This window comes from Manis javanica, chromosome 2 (assembly GCF_040802235.1).
Source record: "Manis javanica isolate MJ-LG chromosome 2, MJ_LKY, whole genome shotgun sequence".
Lineage (NCBI taxonomy): Eukaryota > Metazoa > Chordata > Mammalia > Pholidota > Manidae > Manis > Manis javanica.
In genome coordinates, this window is record NC_133157.1 from 218,241,457 (window position 1) to 218,261,729 (window position 20,273).

Genomic DNA, 20,273 nt, shown 5'->3' on the forward strand with positions numbered 1-20,273 from the left:
AGGTCCTTCCTTGACTGTCAAAACACTGCTGCAGGCCCACTGGGGTCGTGTGTCTGCACCATCCCAATGGGAACTTACTACAATGCCACATATGCTAAAGGTCTAAAGGTCAGAGGCTCAGAGAGGTCAACCAACTTACCTGAGGCCACACAATAGTTAGGGACAGAGCAGGAAATGGGACTTAAGCCTTCTGATCTGACCACGGGAGTACTTTATGCCACACCACAGGTGGGCCCTGAGCCAAGCCCTGGCATCCAAAAGCTTGGGTTCAAATCTCAGTGGAGCCACTCAGCGATCATGGGTCTTGTCAGTTAACCCAGGTTTCATCTGTAAACTGGACACAAACCTAATACTGACCTATGGGGAAAAATGTTAGGCTTTGGCAGCCTCTAATAATTACACTGTTTTATACTGTTTGTCACCATGGCCCCTGGAGCTAAAGTCCTTCTTTGGTTCTAGGGTGTGCCCAGCACGCCATTTCTCTCCTACCACCCTCACAGGGCAAGGAAAGGGTCTCCTCATGTCTGTCCCCCAGCCCAGCAAGAACAAGGGAAAATGGAAAACGAGTCCAGGAGTGAAGAGACCAGAACAGAATCTCAAGCGGAGAGCTGGCTCTGCGTAGACATTTGGCAGTGTCTCCAAGCTCTGCTCTCTGGCTTAATGAGGCTAGTTTCTGGCCAACTATGCTCAACTCGTGTCTAATTCCAAACAGATGAGTCTGCGCCCCGTCCCGCCCCTTGGGTAGCTCCAGGGGCCTCCCGCCTTTGGACCAGGCAGAGGGCGCCTGGCCAGGCCTCCTGCGGGCGGGTGGGGCACAGCCTTCCTCGGGGGTTAAGGGCCCTCCGAACACCACAGAGGCAGGGACTGGGAGGCCCAGGCCCACAGAAGCTGAAGGACAGATAGAGGCCGCCCTGCGGCTGTGCAGCCTTTGTTCACAGCTCATGTCCAGACCACCCCACTCCCTCTGTTGTCCCCTCTACCCTGAGAGGCAGTAAAGCCTAGTGGTTAAGCACACGGACTCAGGGTCACATCACCCGAGTCTGACTCTAGTCCTACCAAACCTTTGCTGGGATGCTTGGGCAAGTCTTTTAACATCTCTGTGCCTTTTTCCTCCTCCCTAGGTGGGGATAATGATGCTAAAACCAGAGCCTACTTCAGAGAGACACTGTGAGATGGATCAGGTGTTTGTGTAAAGCGTGTAGAAGAGTCAAGCCACACGTGGGCTTCCGCGGCCGGCCACCACTCCCGCTCTGTGTCACACACACTGTCAACTCTCATGGGAATGCCAGGACTTCCCTAATCCCTCCGATGGGCTCAGCACTTTTCCCTGGTAACAGACTTAGGACGGCTCAAAAAAATACCTGTTCTTAATGAGGGCTGAAGAAGTTATTTCTCAGATGAAAATCTGAAACCCAGGTTACAAACTTGTCCAACATCACCCAGCCTGCAGTGGCAGAGCCAGGACCCCAACCCAGGCAGTCTCCCTGAGCACAGACCAGCCTACCACCCCCAGGTGACATCACCCTCGTGCGGCTGAGTGGATCCTGCCACTTTTCAGCCTTGAGTTGGAAGCTGGCTGGGCTCTGGCAGCCTGCGCCTGAGCTGAGGAACCCGCACCCCAGGCCTTGCAGACATGACCGCTGTTCCCAGTCCTGGCGTCTCGGACAGCAGAAGCCCTCACCCCTGTGCCGTCCACTCTCTCTCATCACTCAGCACTGGGGCCGGGGCTCTTGTTCCTGCAGAACAAGAGGAGGTAAGACAGAAAGAGCTGGTGAAGACTTCAGGGCTTTCCAACCATTCAGAGTCAGCAAATCCATATGGAGGCCTCATTAAAGAGTTTGTCTAATCATATCATTTCCTGCAACCAGCTAATGCTTCCTTTTTATCCATACATCTGTCTCCAGAGAAAAAGGCCTCCACTGAGGGGCCAGCAGCCTAATTGCTGTGGGTTTCGCAGATACAATTACATATCACAGAGAAGCAGAGAGAGTACTGGGACTTCCAGGCAACAGAGAAACCACTGTGAAACCCTGCAATTATAGGGCAAGAACAAAAAAGTGAGCGGCCACGGCCCGCAGGGTGTGGAAATAGCCCAACGTGGTTTCCTAGACTTTCAATACTGCACCAGATGAGGCCAGGGTGGCTGCTTACAAGGGCCCCATGGTTCACATGGAGCCACAGCAGTTCCCTGGTGCAGAGCGGGTGGGTGGGAAAGGGGGGGACAAGGGGCCATGTGTGCTGAAGGCCAAATGCTCAGAGATGACTGGACATTCTGATACATCACGGCACTTAGTTACCAGAACAACTCAGCCAAGTCAGGCCTCACAGCCCCAGTCACCAGATGAGAAACCAGGTTCAGAGATATGAGCAGACTCAGTATGCCAAGCCCACCTGAATACTGATTCTTGAACCCAGATCTGCCAATTCCAGGCCCAGGACATGCATACACACCAACTAAGGTGCATGTTTGTATTGTCACCTCCCAGAGAAGGGGCTGCTTTTTAACCAAGCATAAGGCGGGAAGTTGTTTTTCTCGAGGTGGAGGGAAGGACCTTGCCTCTCTGCTCATCTCCAGGTCCCGAGCCAAAAGACAGCTTTGGGCTTGTGGATAAAGCATCGAATTAGGAATTAAATCACCCAGCTTCACATCTTGCCTCTACTAGGAATGCTATGGGATCTTGGGCAAATCCCTTCAGTTCTCAGCAACACTGTCCTCAGCTGGAGAAAAGGGGTTGGGTGGTGGGTGAGTCTGATCCACTCTGGTTCCCTCCAGCTCTAAATCCTGTCTATTGCAGGTCAGTTTGGCACGACGATTTCAGCTGCTGGGCTGAAATCCTGCAAATGCCCCAGTGTTGTGTGAGCTTGGGGAAGTCACTTTCCTGTGACTCAGTATGCCCTGTGTAAAATGGGATAACAACTCCCACAGCATGAGTTGTTTTGAGAGTTAAATGAGATAACGTGTGTGGCGCACACAAGGGTCTGCCTGCATGTATGTCAGAACTCACACCAGGACCACACAGAGCCCAGGACAATCTGACACAGTAAGGAAGAGTTGCCTGCTGCTGGGTCTCAATGCCTTAATGCTGCCTTCCAGCCACTAACAGTTGGTAGGAATCTCCCCCTGCCTCAACCCCCACCATAGCTGCTTGGAGAGATCAATTTAAGTTGGCCCTGGTGAAGTGGCTCAGTGCTTAGAAATCTGTGGGCTGTCCCGGGGAGGGAGGCATTCCCAGGATGCAGAGCCCAGAGGCTGAGCTGAATCCCCCCCAGGGCCACCTGGACAGGACTGCAGCCATCCCCACCCAGAACTCATTAAAATCATCCCACAAATGTTGCATGTGGAAGAGGGATTTGGTCAATGCCCAGGGGCCCAGAGACCCCACCCAGCCCCTACCCAGCACTGGGTTCTGGGCGGGGAGGGGCAGCACCTAGGTCAGGCCACCAGGCTCAACACCTGCAGGGTTGGCATCCCCCGCTCTCCAACCTCCCACCAGCACCCAGTCCCTCCTCCCCGCTCCCTCACTCCTTCCCATACCCTGGCTGACTGACCCCTGCCAGGTGCTGTGCTAGTCACCCAGGGGGCAGAGCTGAGCACAACATAATCTGCACTCTCAAAGAGCCCCCACCCAGGGAGGGGGACATGGAACTGGCCAATAGTGGGTACGTGCACAAGCCACGCTGTGGCCCTGTACAGCCTGGACTGAGCCAAGACCACTGCTACAGCCAAACCAGCCTATCACATGTTTAGGTAAGTGAAGATTTACTGAACCACAACTCCACCCATTCATTTGTGTTGCCTTTGTTTGCTGCTTTTGTGTTACAATGGCAGAATTGAGCAGCCACACCAGAGACAATCTGGCCACAAAACTGAAAATATTTGCTATCTGGCCCCTTTGCAGATAAAAGGTTGCTCTCACTGTGTTAGACTGTGAGGGTTCTGAGCGCAGGGCCGTGTTTCTCCTGGCACACCAGACCCTCGCAGTCCACCGTGGCCAGATGGAGACGTGCCATCAGGAAAGGGGCAGAGGCCGGCACTGACGCAGATGGGGCATCAGGGACGGTTTCCCAAGGAGGTGGCTCTTTGGGTGAGTAAGGGCGGGTGGACACTTCTGCTAGGTGAAGAAACTGGGGAAGGGCTCTCTGGGTGGGGGGATGGCTCATGCAAAGACTCAAGGGGAAGGGAGCTGCCAGCACTGAGCTGGTGGGACAGTGTGGGCAGGCGGCGCGTGTGGGCGGTGCTGCCCAGCCAGGCACTCAGGCTTCTGGGGCAGGCCCTGCAGCGGCGGGCCTCATCCCAGCAGAACAGCACAGCCAGTGGAGGGTTTCCTACGCCTCTCCAGTTGCAGTGCAGAAGGTGATGTGTGGAGTTCAGGCTACCATTTAGTTTCAGAGGCAGATCCATTCCTGCCCTTTGGAATTTCCCGTCTGGTGGGGGAATCTGACAGGCAGACACCAGGTACACTGTGCTGAGAGCCTGGGAGGGGCACAGAGAGAATATGAGCGTGATTCTGATGAAGGAGAGAGGTGGATCCACTTGGGGGCAGGACGAAAAGGTCCTAGCCAAGAGTTGGCAGACACAAGAAGGGCCCTAGGGGCCCAGAGCTTGGGGGTGGTGCTCCTGAGCAAGATGGGAGGCCATGAAACTCAGGCCAGCTGTCTGCCCACTTGGCAGACAGAAAATGGAAAGATCCAGTTAATGGGGAACAGAACGGCAGGCAGACTGACTTGCATCTGAAGTTAGGGTCTCAAGGACAGAGGTCCGTTGAGATGTCATGGGCCCCCAGAGGAGGGGGCTGGGCCCTGTGATGGGTGCAGGAGGCAAGGTTGTCATTTGAGGAGTTTAGGGAATTAGCCATGGGAAGTCACAGCAGTCGATCAAGCAGCACAGTGTCACACTAGACGTGTGCCGCCTCCTTCCCTCCCTGACCACCTGCCAGCCCTTCACTCTGCAGAAGCTTCCGAGTTCCCTGCTGCTCAGATTCACCAGGCACACTCCTGCCACCCTAGGGCTTGGCAATGGCTGTTCCCCCAGGGACCCATGTGGCTAACCCTCTCACATCCTCCAAATCTCTGCTCTTTTCCTCCTCATTGTGGCCAGACCAGATCACCCCCCACAGGCAACACTCCAAACCCTCTTACCCCATGTCCCACAGCCCTTCTCGTCTTCCTACAACCCTAGCACCTAAGGGTGAATTGCGGAGGTTATCAGAGGTGCACCCACCAGAATGTACTTCACGAGGGACTGTTGGTTTGTTTATTGAGTCATTTCCAGCCCTCTGAACACTGCCCTGCACCTGAAGGCAATCAATCAATATTTGTTAATTGAATTAGTGAATAAGCCACAGCGGAGCAACAAGGCGCATGTGGACTCATTCACCAGGAGAGTGTCACCTGGACTCGGTGCGCAGGAAGTAGGCAGGAGCCAGGGCTTCAGGGAAAGCCAGTCCTGAGTCCTGTAATGCCTTGGAAGCCAACCCTTTCCCATTTTTTAAAACTCATGTGCATTTTCAAAAGCTAAGAGTGCATAAACCTTTGAAAAGCTCACAGCAAATGCTTCCAGGCAAAAACATTTCAGGAAAGTGGTCCCAGTGCGGGCCGCGCCCCTGACCAGCACCAAGCAGCCCAGTGGGGGCAGCCTGGGCCAGGTGCTGTGCGTCCTCCTCTGGTTTCCGCCCAGCCCAGCAGCCAGATGTTCTCAATCAGGCAGCTAAATGAAGGCAGTCGCTTGTCCAGCAAATAGGGGAAGAGAAAACAAGAAGCAAGTCAGGAGCTGTCACCAAGCCCTTGATGAGGCTTCCAAGGAAGCAATGAGGAAGGGCCGACACCCCTGGGGCCTTGGGGCATCCACAGCTGGTCTCTCTTCTGGGCCCCTTGCTCCAGGAGGTTATGCATGAGGCATTCCCTGCACGCACGGTGGCTGTCCTCTTAGTGGCCCTGGCCCGGGTGAGGTGATAGAAACGCTGTGTTAAGAAACGCCTGTTTAAGATTCAGATTCTTAGAAATGATGTGAAATGGGTGACTCTGCTGTAATAACTTGAGGTTTTTTTATTGGCTTTAGTATATGTATAATATATATACACAAGTAAGTATATATTTAGTATATACATGTGTATAGATACATAACAGCTTTTAACATGTACTTGAGTGCTCCAAGACTCACACTTATTTGCTCACAGAATTTCTATAATAATTCTATAAAGTGGATCCTATTATCCTACTTTATAAAGGTTAGAAGTGAGGCACAGGATAGTTAAATACCAGGCCTAGGGTCTCTTGGCTGGTTGCAGGTGGGCCTGAATGTGAACCCCCTTCCCCTGTAGGCAGGCAGCCTGCTTGAAAAGCCATATTCTTAACCACTGTACCTGTGCTTAAGTTACTCCAGGGACCCCTGGGGGCCATCAAGGCCCTTCCAGAAAGTCCATGATGCCGAAACCATTCGTATACATGTGCTAGGACACCATTTGCTTTTCCCCACGCTCTCCCAGGTGGACAGTGGAGGTCTGCAGCAGCAAGGGGCGTGGGATTCCGCCACGGGCTGAGTGCAGAAGAAGAGGATGGGGGCAGGGGGGCAGCTATTTCCATTTAGGCCAGACGCTGATGAGCTTTGAAAAGCAGCACCGCTCTTCCCGCTAATTTTCTTTTGTTTTGGAAAGCAGTTGTTTCTCATTGTATTTATGTTACGGACATATTGTTATATTTAAATGAATTAATATGTGAATAATTTCTCAATTTTCATAACCAACGGATTAACAATTAATGAGTCACATAAACAAAAGCTATTTGGGCCCCCCAGTAATGCTTAAGAGTGAAATGGGGTCCTGGAAACACAGTTTGCTAAATGCCGCATGATACCGTACTGTGCCTAATACCAAATGTCCCGCAGGTTCCTGGCGGTGGGGGGTGTCCTGCCCAACCAAGCACGACTACTCTTCCTGCCCAGGATGCAGGGTGACCCCAGCCCCTACCTACAAAATGCCAGGAGACTCCTCAGTGCCATCACAGGCAACATGCCTCTCCTTGTGTGTGCATGCATGTGCATGTGTGACTACGGCAACTGTGAGCGTGCGTGGGGGTGGAGAAGCATCATTTGAAAGGACACCTTCTCTGCAAGCCCTCCCTCCCTCATTCCTATAGTTATTCACTCAAACCACTGAAGAACCAATTAAGGGCTGGGTAGATGCGGACACAGCTTCCGTAATTTAATTTGTCTTGACTGTTTTTCTTCAGAGGAACACCTCAGGAGACACTGCTCTCTGGATTTCCTCTGGGTGCTGGAATTCAGGGAGCCCCTGTGTCCCCAGGAACACGGGCACCCTGGGCCCTCACAGTCCAATGGCACCCTGAGCTCCGTGGAGACCTGTGGTCCCTTCAAACATGGGAGTTCTGCAAAATCTCTGAAGCCTGTAGAGCCCTGGGGACCAGGAAAAACGATCTTCAGATGAGCCAGACACCCAGGAATTTATTTCCCCCCAAACTGCCAATATCCCGGTTTCACAAATAGACTTGAAGGGGCTGCAGCCCAGCCTGCACACAGCTCCGCAGGAAGGCAGGGCATGAGAACCAGCTCACTCTCCTGTCAGGGACAGGCTCCTTGGTCCCCACCTGCTGGCCCCTCATTAGCAACTCAGTCAACCCCACGCCCACCCTCATGGTCACTCCGCACCCCTCCCTGATCTGGACGCTGGGGTCAGCTGGAAGCAGAGCCACCTGCTGTCACCAGATCCCACGCTGCCTCCTGGCTTTTGCACTGGTCCCCCTCCCAGTCCCAGCAGGAATCAAGGATCATCTTCCCATTAATGTCCCCAGTCTGCCTTCCTCTCTTCATTCCATGAGAAATTCACAATTGGTAACAGGTGGCAAGAACGCTAAAAACATTTTTAGAATCTCTCTCCTGAGAACTGATCCCAAGAGCATAGTTAATATGAGGGAAAATGGAAAAAGCAGAAATATGTTCAGCGCTGTGCTGTTTGCAATGACGATGATGATGATAGGCACTGATACACACTATATAGAAATATGCAACGACAGAGATGGTTAAGTCGTGTGGAGCTGTCACCGTGGAGCTGCCATCGGTGGAACATCACACTGCCATAAAATAGGACAACTCTTCAAGTCAACTGCAGAAACTCCCCATTGACCCCCAACTCCACCCAGGTACTAGGGGCTCAATGGGGAAGGACATGGTCCCTACCCTTACGGAGGTTCCGCTTAAATGATCGTCCACCTGCTGAGGTCGCAAAGTGCAGTGAGTCAGTTTCATTCTATTCAACCAATAGGATTAGCAAGTCGATCTCTCCCTTCCTAAAGGCCTTTCCTTTCTTCTCTTCCTGATGGCCAGTCCCCCTGGCACAGAGGATATTTTTAGTGCCTGTGAGGAAGTCTTAATGTGACTGGCAAGTGAGCAACTTGGTGACAACATGTTTCTTCCCTGCATGGCCCTTGGACATAATATACCAGGCAGCGCTTACGAGACAGATTTCAGATCAGCTGGCTGTGGTTCCTGCCCATGTTCCTCCTCCTTCTCCCCATGATCCCGATCAGCTGGCTATTCTGGTAGGGCACACTTGGCCTAACTTAACCTGAGGCACACAGATCTATAAACAACAGGTGTTTTGGCAAGCACTCAGGCTGAGTTGTGAGCAACACAGAAAGCAGACACTCCTAAAGCTGAAGGACCATTGTGGATAAAATGGGAGTTCCTGTGGCCAGGATTCTCACCTGGCCATGGTTGGCTAGCTCACTGCACACCTGTGGGCAATACATGGCTGTTGACTCAATATAAAGAGCTCTGCCCAGTGCTCTGGGTGCGACACAGTGGCAGGGCTGCAAGGCTGTGGGAGAGCAGAGGCTGGAGTGGTGGCAGTGCCAAGGACAGAGGCCCAGAGGACGGCTGTGCGGGACGACTGTGCGGACAGAGGGGCCCAGAGGCAGAGACTGGCTTGCTGCATACAGACTTGCTCTGAGTGAATGGGATTCTAGTGACTGACCTGCGACCTGGAAATAAAGTTGGGTATAACCTTTTCACCCCAAGAACGTTTTGCTGTCAATTTCTTTGGTCACACTGAATCCACAGCAAACTTGCCTGGGGCTAAAACCCATTGGCAAGACAACCATGTACCCCCAGACATGGGATCCCCCCATTTGCAGTTCTCCAAAAGCTGGAGGCAGAGGTCATAAGAAGTGTGGAAGACTGACTGATGGCTGAGGGGCTGAAGAAGTAATGCCCCAGGAGGCCCAGGTCTTGTCCAGCCCAGCAGAGCCATCAGCTACCTATACATCCTGTTCAGCAACAAAGTGGTGGCTTGCTCTGTGGGGCTCAGATAAGTAGACAAACAGTGCCCGCCTTCATAGGGCCATTCTTGGCCTTGGAGATGCAATGCTGTGCCTGGCACAGGTGGGTTTTCAGCAAGTCCCTGTGAAGAATGAGTCACACATGGCTGTTTCCCAGGAGCTCCCTCCCAGGGTAACAGGGAAAGCAGACATGCCTGTGGATAGGTGTGCCACACAGTGTGGTCGAGACACACACTGGGCGTTTTGGGATGCAGGGAGAGGATGGGCTGCAAGCCAGGGGGAGGCAGTCCCAGAGGAGGTGAAGCTTGAGTTGTTTTGAAGAGGGATGATTTAAACAGGAAGATATGAAGAGATGGGTGTTCTAGGTGGTGGAACGAGCATATGCAAGCCACATGCTACAAGTCCTGGAAACATGGAGGTGACCTCCTTTACAGTGAACGTTACTTAGGATAAACACAGGATGCATCTATACCTGTATCTGCAGCTATATGTACAGCTATATCCATAGCAACCTCTGTGTATATGTATTTGCTAAGTGCCTGATAACTTTTATGATTATAATGTAAGCCCAATATTTGGATGGCTGAGGCCTCCATTTCAAAGACAGCCATCTGGAACACTGCCAGCCACATAACTAGACAAACTGCCAGGCAACCTCACCCATGAAAGTTCCCCTTTTCAGAAAGCCCTGGGTGACCTCAGTAACTGCCTACTGGTACAACCCTGCTTTTCTCTTCCTGCACCCTAAGGCCCACCATTATGCTTGAAATTCACCAATGAAGTGTGAACCTGAGGAACCTGAGACCCCCACCCTCCACCCCAATGAGGTAGACCCCCCCTCTCTCCCATCTTCCCCTCTTTCTACTCCAGGCCTTGCTGTGTGTGCAGCCTGGGGCATGCCTGTACCCTCAGGATTTCTTAGTAAATCTTGTTTTTTTTCAAAGTTCCTTGATGTTTGCTGCTGAGGTGCATCCTGCAGTCACAGTAAGAGCCACAAGGGCTGGTCCAGCCACAACATTGGCCCTGATCAGAAAATGTCTGTGGGGGCTCCCTGCAAGCACTAGAGGCCCAGGTGAGAGGCCTCCTAGCCCACAGCATTACCGTCGACAGGCCAAGACAGACAGACAGCAACAACATGCTTTATAGGAAACACTAGCTGTTAGGATTGCTATGTATCCAGCAGGACTCTAAGCTTTTTTACATAGATCAGCATATTTATCTTCCTAGCAACCCTGTGAGGTCGGTGGTATTGTCATCTATTGTATCCATTTTGCAGATGAGGAAACTGAGAACTAGAGATTCACAGTACATAGCAGAAGTGTGATTTGAACTCAGGCCACCATTCAGAGTCTACACTCTTAATACAACTCTTAGAATTACTCTGTGATTTGCAGAAGGTGGGGTGGGGCTGGGAGAGCAGGAGAAAGGCTGGGGTCTTGGTGGGGCCCAGGTCATGGGGAGCTTTGCCTATTCTGCTAAGGAATTTGGACTCAGAGACTGTAAGGGACCTGGCTCCAAGCCCTTCAGGGGCAAAGGTGATTGGTAAATGCCCAAATGCTCATCCACCGGGCATGGTTAGAATGGAAATTAGTCTTTTGAGGATGACTCAATTGTGGGTTTGGCTTTTAAAAGCACTAGGAAATTTCCATGTTTCTGGTGGCCCCATCTTCTTGTGGCACCAGGGTCATCAAGGTCCCTGAGCCTGGCCACAGCAGCTACCCCCAGCATGTCCACCCTTTCATAGAGGAAATGTCTTTGCTGTAGGCAGATACCATTCCTGGGCTACCAGGGAGGGAAGCCCCGCTCCTGTCCTCACAGGTCGCCCTACCCTGGGTGGCTCAGCTCTAAATAATAGCGTTGACACATGTCTGTGATTTACTCAGCATTTACTACGGGCCAGGCACTGGGCAAAGCTTTGGAGTCATCAGCTTATTTGATCCCCACCCCCCTGGCAGGCAGGACCGGCCCCATTTTATCAAGAGGGCAGGATCAGCAGATTAAGGAACTGCAGCCAGCAAAGCAAACAGTCATCTTGAAGTTTGTTCTAAGGAATCCAGGGCCTTTGCTGCCATCCTTGCAGCCTAGCTGTCCACCAGGGTTGGATCTTTGAGCATCCAGGGAGGGCACTGTCTTGCCTGAGGCAAGTTCACTATGGATTCAGTGAGACGGAGAAATGACAATGGAACGTTTTTGGGGTAAAAGGGTTTATACCCAGCTTTATTCTCCTGGCCATAGGTGGAGCCCTAGAATCACATCTGCTTCCAGCAGACTGCAGGTCCCTAATCTGTCTCACCTCCACCTCCACACAGAGCACTGGGTGGGGCTTTTCATGTAGTGACTCAATCAATAAGTTCACTGCCTACGGGAGTGAGGGTATTAGCCTAGCAGTAGGCCAATTACATCAAGTAGTTTAGAGTCAGGTGAGGATCCTGGCCAGAGGAACTTCCACTTTCCCCATAGGCACTGCTGCTGGCTGCCAGGGTTTCAGCTCTCAGGTGCTTGATCTTTCTAGAAGATGCTAATGTGGGGGGGAGGGCTACACCTGCAAAGTTTCCTGCCAGCAACTCTGAAGAGGCTACCTGCTCCAGCCTGGACAGTCTGTGGATCCCCTGTCCCATTTTACAAACAGGTGCAGGAGGCACTGGATCTGAGGGTACTGGGGACCAGTGAAAGCATCTGAAAGATATGTCTAGTGCATTAAGAGGGAGAAAGTACAGGCAGGGTGAGCAGACAGAAGCCTGGACTGTAAGCTGCACAAGAGCAGAAACCAGGTTTGTGTCCCTCACAGCTGTCTTCCAGCACCAGGCATGGGACAGGCAATCAGTAGAACCAGGTGAGTGAACATGTGCATGAATGAGCCTGTTACAACTGCCCAGGAGAGCGACAAAGACTGAGAGGGGCTCAAGCACTAGTAACACTCAGTAATAAATAGTTAAATCTTACTTTCATAATATTTCACCTTTGCACCTAATAAAGCATTCAACGTGCTGGTAACAGCTCACTGTATAGATCACACACATATTATTCCATTCTGTGGCGATAGTTCAGCTGTTCTCACTGCAGCTGCTCAGGGTGTCTCCAGCATATTGCTGCACAAGAATTAGGCAGCAAGGACCGTGGAGGTGGCAGGGCAAGTAGACAGGGTTCTGGAGGCAGACTATGTGCCTTCACTGAAAGCCCTGCAACTCCACTTCCCATAAGCTGTACATCTGCGGGAAAATTCCTGAACAACTCTGTGCCTCAGTTCCATCACTGGTGAAACAGGGAGAATGGCAGCAGCTAGCTCCCAGGGTGGTGGCGGGTGTTAAATGTGTCAATGTTTGGGGCTTTAGAAGGGCGTATGACCCACAGTCACCCTCCATAAGTGCTCGCAAACACTCCACCAGCACTTACACTCCCCAAGTTCAGGTGATTCTTAGAACACAGTCCCAGAAGGGCGATCTGAAGGTCAGCCTGTGGAATTAAGGAAAGTGCCTTCGAAAATCCCAGAAGCATTAAGAAAAAGGTCCTTGGCCCCAATTAACTAGCCAAAGAACAAGGCCTCATAGGTTAAGTCCCCCCTTCTATGGACACCATAATCCCACTGTCAGCCTTTCTGCCAAGTGTCCTCAGTAAACAACCCCCTCCAGGTACTCCAGACACTGTGGATGGGTCCAGCCCTACACCAAGGAATCTTTGGCTCCAGGGCCCTTCTGTGGCACACCACTCAACTAAGGGCTGTATTTAGTCTCAAATTCAAAACTTTGCATTATTTTTTTTAGAAGAAAACCCTCCAACTGTTTTAGCTTCAGGTCTCAAGAAACTCAGAGAAGTCCATCTGTGCACACCACTGGTTTGTTATTTGTCCGTTTCTCCCATTACATTATTAGCATCTGCAGATACAGCTCTTATCTTCATCTGTTTGACCTCAGTGTAGTGTCCGCGCTAGGAGTGTATGCTAAATAAATGGATGGGTGGATGAGAAGGAAGGAAAACAGCCTGGCCGAAACCTCTGTGTTCATTTCATCCACTCTGCTTGGATTCCCTCCTTAAATCACCCCCTTCAAAGTTAATCCTTTTCCACCTGACAGCCTTCCAGATATGAGAGACAGCTCCCCCAAGTCTCTTCTCTTCCAGAGAAGCAACCCATGTGCCTGCAACTGTTGCTCTTTTTTTTTCAAAGATTATCAGCAATGGAAATTCCACTAGTTTTCATCCCACTAATAACGGCCAGGACATCCTCTTACTGGGTCAGAATGCCTTGACCTCCAGTCTGTCTCTGGTGCAGCTGATAACATTGTTTATTTGGAGGAAATGCCTGAGTTCTGAGTGTCCACGCATGTAAATGTTCAAGCCTCAAGGAGGGAACTGCAGAGAACGGGCCTGGCTCCCCAGGGAGGAGGCCACAGCCCCTGGAAGAGGGTGTATGGGAGACAGGAGCCTGCCTGTCCCTGGATCTCACTGTGTGTCCTCTCCTAGCAGCAGTGTGAGAGGGTTCCAAACCCATGTCCTGGAGAGCCCCTCCTGGCCCACTACACCCGCACTGTGATCTGCCCCAGCCCCGTGACTGCCCCCACCTGCCATCATATATATAATTTTTCCTGCTTACTGTCGGTCTCTTCCTTTTCCCTACTCTTTGCTAAGATGTGAACTCCCTAGGTCTCTGACTGCCTAGAACAGTTATCTGGCACATAGAAAGTGCTCAGAAATATTTGTTGATGTCTGAGTAAAACTAGCTTTTACCAAGTACACATGCTACTGGGAGCTATGGATACAAATGCATGGAAGGTAAGACCTCTGCACTTAAGTAGCTCTCCTGGGAAAACCCACTGAAGAGAGGGAAATGCCCTCTTCCCAGAGGGGCCCCATCATGTAATCACATCTTACCAAGGTGTGCGAGCACAGGACAACAGCCACACACACACACACTCACACATACATGCAGCACCACACAGATGCATATCCCTACATCTATCTCTGCACAGCCCATTATATGTCTCAGGACTCTATGAGTGATGCAGAACAATCACATATTCCTGGGGAGGGAAGGAAGTGGGTGTCCATCAACATGGTTTGGCTTTCTGGAGGCTGTGAGGGCCAGAAGGCCTCGGGCCCATGGGGACAACTGCTTCCCCCACCTTCTCAGGTTTCCTTCTGGGACAGCAGTGTGTCCCCTGATATCTGATCAAGTGCCAACAGACAAACAGGCACTCACTACAAGCCTGACACATTTACTAGATGCAGAACTCTGCACCAGTTAATTAGCCTTTCAGTCTCTTTTTCCTGATCTATACTTGGGTCACTGGGCTATTGTGAACAGTTAAAAGTTAAGAGCAAGGACAGGGTCTGGGCAGGACCTGATCCTTGGTTTAACAAGGTGGTGGCTGGTGGTACTGATGGTGCGGGTGGAGTGAATGTTTAGCATCATTAAGACAGACTGAAGTTCCAGAATATTCTAGCATCACTGTGCACTCTTGGTGGTTTTAATATATGCAATACATTGATTTTAAAATGACCTACATGATACGTATGTGTACATACAATGTTTATGGATGTGTATGTGGCTAGGTATGCATATGTCTCTAAGTATGTGTTATGTATCTATGTGTGTGTATGCACGTACACACACACACACTCACAACACTCCCCCAGCTCTGTCAGTAATGCCACCCCTGCAGCAAAGACACACCTTGTAACCAGATGGCATTTCTAAATACCGTCTTCCACTGAAAGGAGCCAGGGCTGCTTGAGAAAGTGCTGATTCCGTGGCTGGGGAAGGGAAAGTACAAGATGAGGCTCCAGTATCTTGTCAGGCCAAGGAGTGAGAAAGAGCCCAAAGAACCACGGGAAAATGTTAAAAAGACACAGGAGCCAGCCCCCAGCAGATGCATTTGGGACAAGTGACATATCGAAAAAGCTAATAACAAAGGGCTAGAGAGAAAGAAGGATCAAGGAGGAGTGGAAAACCAACTAATCAGTGAAGGAAAAATGATGAGATCAGAAAAATCACCAGTTGGCAACCGTGGTAATCATAGACTTAGGCAAGAATCATCAACAGATCCAGGAGTAATAGTACATGTACACAGTCTCAGAGCATCTCTCCATAAAACACTTACTAATTACCAAGGGACTAATCACCAAGTACCTTCACATGCAGAGACCACCTCAACCAGGTGACAAGCCCAAGAGCACCAGTGACGGGCAGAGTGACATCCGCTTCCCAAGGCGAAGCCCTGAGGATGTAACATCAGCGGTAGGTGTCCTGCAAAAGCAGAACATCTACACCGAACCATGAGGAACATTAGACAAACACAAACAGAGGGACATTCTGAAAAACAACTACCTTGAATGTATCAGAAAGGCTTGTGTCATGAAATACAATTAAGACATTTTCTGAGAAAGACACATTCCAAGTGAATTTTCTTTTTCCCTGAAGGATTTCACTGGGGCGATTGGTGAAATCTGCATAAGGTCTGAAGATTAGAAAACAGTAGCAACTTGATGTTAAGCTTCTGACTTAGTTGTATCGTAGTTGTAAGAATTTTGTGATTTCAGGACAATATGTAGAGAAGATAAAACAAATATAGTAAAATGTTTACATTTGACTGGGTGAGAGAATTCCAGATTTTTTGGCTACTGCAGTTTATCAAGAAGTTTGCAATTCTATCAAAATAAAATAATTGAAAAAACATTTTTAACATTGAAAACAATGCTCTGGGATCATATGACCAAGCAAAAATAAATACAGTATTCAGCATAATGAATGGCTCATAGTATGTGTTCAAAAATTTAAGGCTGTAATAATTATTATTAACAGAACAATGCATCTGACACATAATAAGCTTGAAATGGATGGAAAATATCACTGTCATCATCATTATCTCACTATCATTGTTAATGTGCTTGCAACTAAGAACTAAGAACTAAAAAACCCTTAACTTTATTATTGTTATTTCTCATTACTTAATGTCTGCATTAAACTCCATTGTTTAAAGGCCTGTCATGGAAACACCCGTTTCAGATGCCCCCAGCTGTCACCTGCAGGGGCGAGAAGCTTGAAGGCTGACCAAGAACGGAGGCGCAGGGTCCACTTTCCGATCGAGAGTATAGTACACATACCAACTGAGTCTTTTTTCATCCTCTAAATCTCTTCTTTGTTCTTGCTAGCTCCTGGGCAACCCAAGGTGGAGAAAGCCCAGCTCCAAAATATGTAGCCTGTGGCCTTGGCCCTGACCCATCAACCAGCTAGAGTTTCTTCTCTGTTCCCTTGGACTCATCCACGAAAACTAGTCACCTCGTCTACTGGCCCTCATTAGTCCCACTACACACTGGCTTATTCAACAAGTAGAACCTTCTATTTATTGTGCCACCAATCCTGTCCCACCCTAGATGGACTATTGTCAAGTCCAAGGCTCTCCCCTTGGGCCTGCTGTATAAAACTGGCTGTGCTTGGCCCAGTTCTGAGATGTGATAAGGTCCCAATCATCATTACTTTGTCCAACGTGCTCCCTGAAAGTAAATCCACGATCTCTCCCTATCATCTTCTTTGTCTCTACCATGCTTTATTCTTCAAAGACTCACATCACAGGCGCCCTGTCTTTAGCTCATTGTCTTCCTCTCTTTGTTTCTTATTGCCCTTGTCCCTATCTTTAGTCCGTAGAGACCCATGACCCCTGCTTCTTCCCCTTCATAGGAGGCTCCGTACTGCATCTGCCTGCCTGTGACCCCAGAATGGCTCCAGTTCTATTTCTACCTACTTGTATATCTAAAACTACTAAATCCCAAGGTGTAAGTAGCTTAGTTCCTACATTAACTCCCAGAGACCACAGATCAGTTGCCCAAGCTTTAAAAACACACACACACTCAAACGGTTCCTTCTTTCATTAGAATTATGCCCAAGTTGAGTTAGAGATCGGCAGAATGTAGAGAGACACCCCAGGCTGATCAGTTTTCCCAAGCCAGTTTTCCTCGTGGATGGAAATGTTCTCAGTCCACACTGTCCAAAATGACAGCCATGCGCCAATGTGGCTATTGAGCACTGAAAGGATGGTGAGTGTGACTGAGGACTGAGTTTTTAATTTTATTTAATTTTAATGAATTAAAATTTAAATGGCCACATAGGGACATTTCTTAGTGGACAGCTTAGTTCTAGACCAGGGGCTGGCACACCTTTTCTTCTAAGGGCCAGACTATAAATATTTTAGGTTTTGCAGCCTAAATATGACAGCGCCATAGACATACCTGAACAGATGAGTGTGGCTGGGTACCAATAAAACTTTGTTTACAAAAATGGCCAGGCCAGATCTGTCCTACAGATAATAGTCGTTTGCTGACACTTGCTCCAGAACACACCAGAGAGTCATTCCAGGCTTTTTTTGGGGTGGCAGGCACTTGTCATAGAACAATGTTCCCAATCGAGGTTTTACTTACCAATTTTCATGAGAGGTCAGAAAGCTTTCCATTTAAGAGAAAGAGAGGTTACCTGCTACGCTAAGGGGCCTGCGTTTTTCCCTGAGGGAGAAAGCATCGCCTCCTTATAGAGTATCTCCAGGAGAGCAGGCCAAGTTACAGAGAGATCAAAAAACCAGGGAACATCCCCCTTCCCACCCAATGCCATCCATGGAAGAAACCAAGAAAGACAGCACCTCTCCCCAGGAGGGGGAGAGGCAGTCATTTACCTCAGGAGGGTGAGGCGCTGTCCATCTCTGGTCCTCAGATGGAACTGTCTTGGCCACAAAGCTCAAAGCGTTTGCTCAGTACAGGCCCTGGAGATGCTAATGACTTCTACTGGCATTTCCAGGTCCAAAAGGCTGAGTCTGAAAAGGGAAGAGAAGAGGCGAAAAGTTCACATTGGTTTTGACATTTAGTTCATTCACCACCTTTTAACTATAACTCAAGATAACTAAAAGGAAGTCACCCATTTCTCCACTTGCTCACCCAATGATTTCTCCATCAAATATCTATTTTTTTAAACGAACACCTATTCCATTCCATGCACAGAGCCAAAGGCCAGTGACAGAAAGGTGAGTAAACTCCAGTGCACACCCTCAAGGAGCTCAGCCTGGTGGAGAAAATGGACAGATCAACAGATAATTCAGGGCAATGTGATACTGGATGTGAATGATATTTGGGAGAGGTGAGAAAGAAATGACCACGTCAGTCTGAATGGAGAATTTGAAGAGGAGATGGTATTTTTAGCTGCTCTTCGATCAAGGACAAGTGAGATGCTGTTTGGCAAATCTTGGCTTGGGGAAAGTGTCTCCATGGACGAGGATAAAGGAATATATAAGATGTGAATGTGACAGCATGACATCAGGGTTAGGTCAAGTGGCAGGGGCAGGGGAGGAAATAGCTTCTGATGACCTCATCTGAGGATGACAACAGAGACTCTCCATCGAGTTCATTTTGTGTCCCAAGGACGAGAGATGGGTAGAACAGGCATTTTCTTGGAGAATCCAGAGGTGCACACAATGATCATTCCCACATTACAGGTGAGCAGCAGGGCTGGGAGAATGTGTGTGAGCAAACTTGCCCCAGAGGACTGCGGTCTAAGTGGTGTAGAACAGACCCCAACAGGAACCCCCATTCCGTCTGGTTCCAAGGTCCTCAGCTCAACCACTGAGACAGACAACTCAGTAAAATCCCAAGCTGCTCACGCCACCTTGTACGCACACTCCTTCCTAGCACGGCTTTACGTTACCCTCCCAATGTGGAGTTGACCCCTCCACCATGAATCTGAACTTGGACACATAACTTGCTTTGGCCAATGGGCCAATAACAAAAGACACAAGTGAAAGCTTAAAAAGTGCTTATTTACAGAACTTCCTCTCTTTTGCCGCTGGAAATCATTCTGCTGAGCTACTCGCTGCCTGGGCTAGTCCCCTGGAGAACGGGAAACAACGCGGGAGAGGCCCGAGCAGCTCAGCCATGCCTGCTGAGTCCCCAGGTTGATAGGTGAGGCCATCATAGGCAGTCGGGCCCCAGCCAACTACCCAGACCAAAAGAAGTGCCCCATCAGCCCACAGGATCAGGAGAAATAACAAACATTTGTTGTTTATGGCTCTAAACTTGGGGCTGTTTGTTATGCACAGAAAGCTAACTGAAACAACTGTTATCTTTACACTGACAGCAATGTTGATAAAACACACTAAGCTTGCCTGTCATATAGAAGATCAGCCTGTGTTGGAGATTGTCAAGAGATGATGAGGGACAGAACTAAGGGCTGTGGGCAAAAGGAGAAATGGAAGATTCAAGAGCTATTTTAGGTGTAAAGTCAACAGGATCTAGTGACAAACTGACCCCAGATGTGTCTAAAGGCGTCTGGTGTTGACTATAAACAGATTCTATTTGGAGCTTGCTGATGGGGGCGGGATGTTTATACAGAAGATACACAAGTGGCCTGAGCCAGAGTGGTCAGGACTCAGTGTCATAGGGGATGAGAGCTCTGGGAACGAGACCCTCTGTTGGAAGGAACTGAGGCTCATGGCCCCAGACTTCTAACCAGACTTCCCACCGCCACTCCGTCCATGCCAGCCCCTGCTCTCAGCAGCAGCCAGGGGGATCCTTGTAGATCACAGGCCAGACCTTCCTCCCTCCTGTCCCCAGTTCGCAGCTTCCCCTCTCTCTCTGTACCAGCTACTTATCCTTTAGTTTTCAGTATCAATGGCACTTCCCAGGGACATCTTTGTGGACAGCCCAGACAGGAAGGATTCTCCTTCCCAGAATCCCCTGCATTCCTACAGAGCATCTGTCACTAGCCTGGTAACTCCATGGGGCAAGAGCATGCCTGCCCTTCCAGCCCTCAGTCATCGCCACCCAGCGCACTGCTTGCAACATGGGAGGAATTCAGTCACTATTTCCCAAATAAGACAATGAATAAAACAATTCATGTGTCACGCCTTCAAGAGCTTTTCTTTGTTACAACCCCTTCCACACAAAGGAAGGTGGGTTAGGGCTTTATCTTGGGCTACCCATGGCTTCCTGTGTTTATCTTGATCATCTGT

General features: G+C 49.8%; 1 protein-coding gene across 4 annotated transcripts in view; it reads right to left on the bottom strand.

Moving 5' to 3' along the window:
- The window catches only part of ST3GAL1 (ST3 beta-galactoside alpha-2,3-sialyltransferase 1), an 88,822-nt gene that overhangs the window by 50,165 nt on the left and 18,384 nt on the right, over positions 1 to 20,273 (bottom strand). For all 4 annotated transcript variants that reach the window (XM_073230170.1, XM_073230168.1, XM_073230165.1 and 1 more), the window contains exon 2: positions 17,949 to 18,086. The gene's annotated coding sequence lies outside the window, so the exon portion shown is untranslated. The remainder of the gene's footprint in view (positions 1 to 17,948; positions 18,087 to 20,273) is intronic.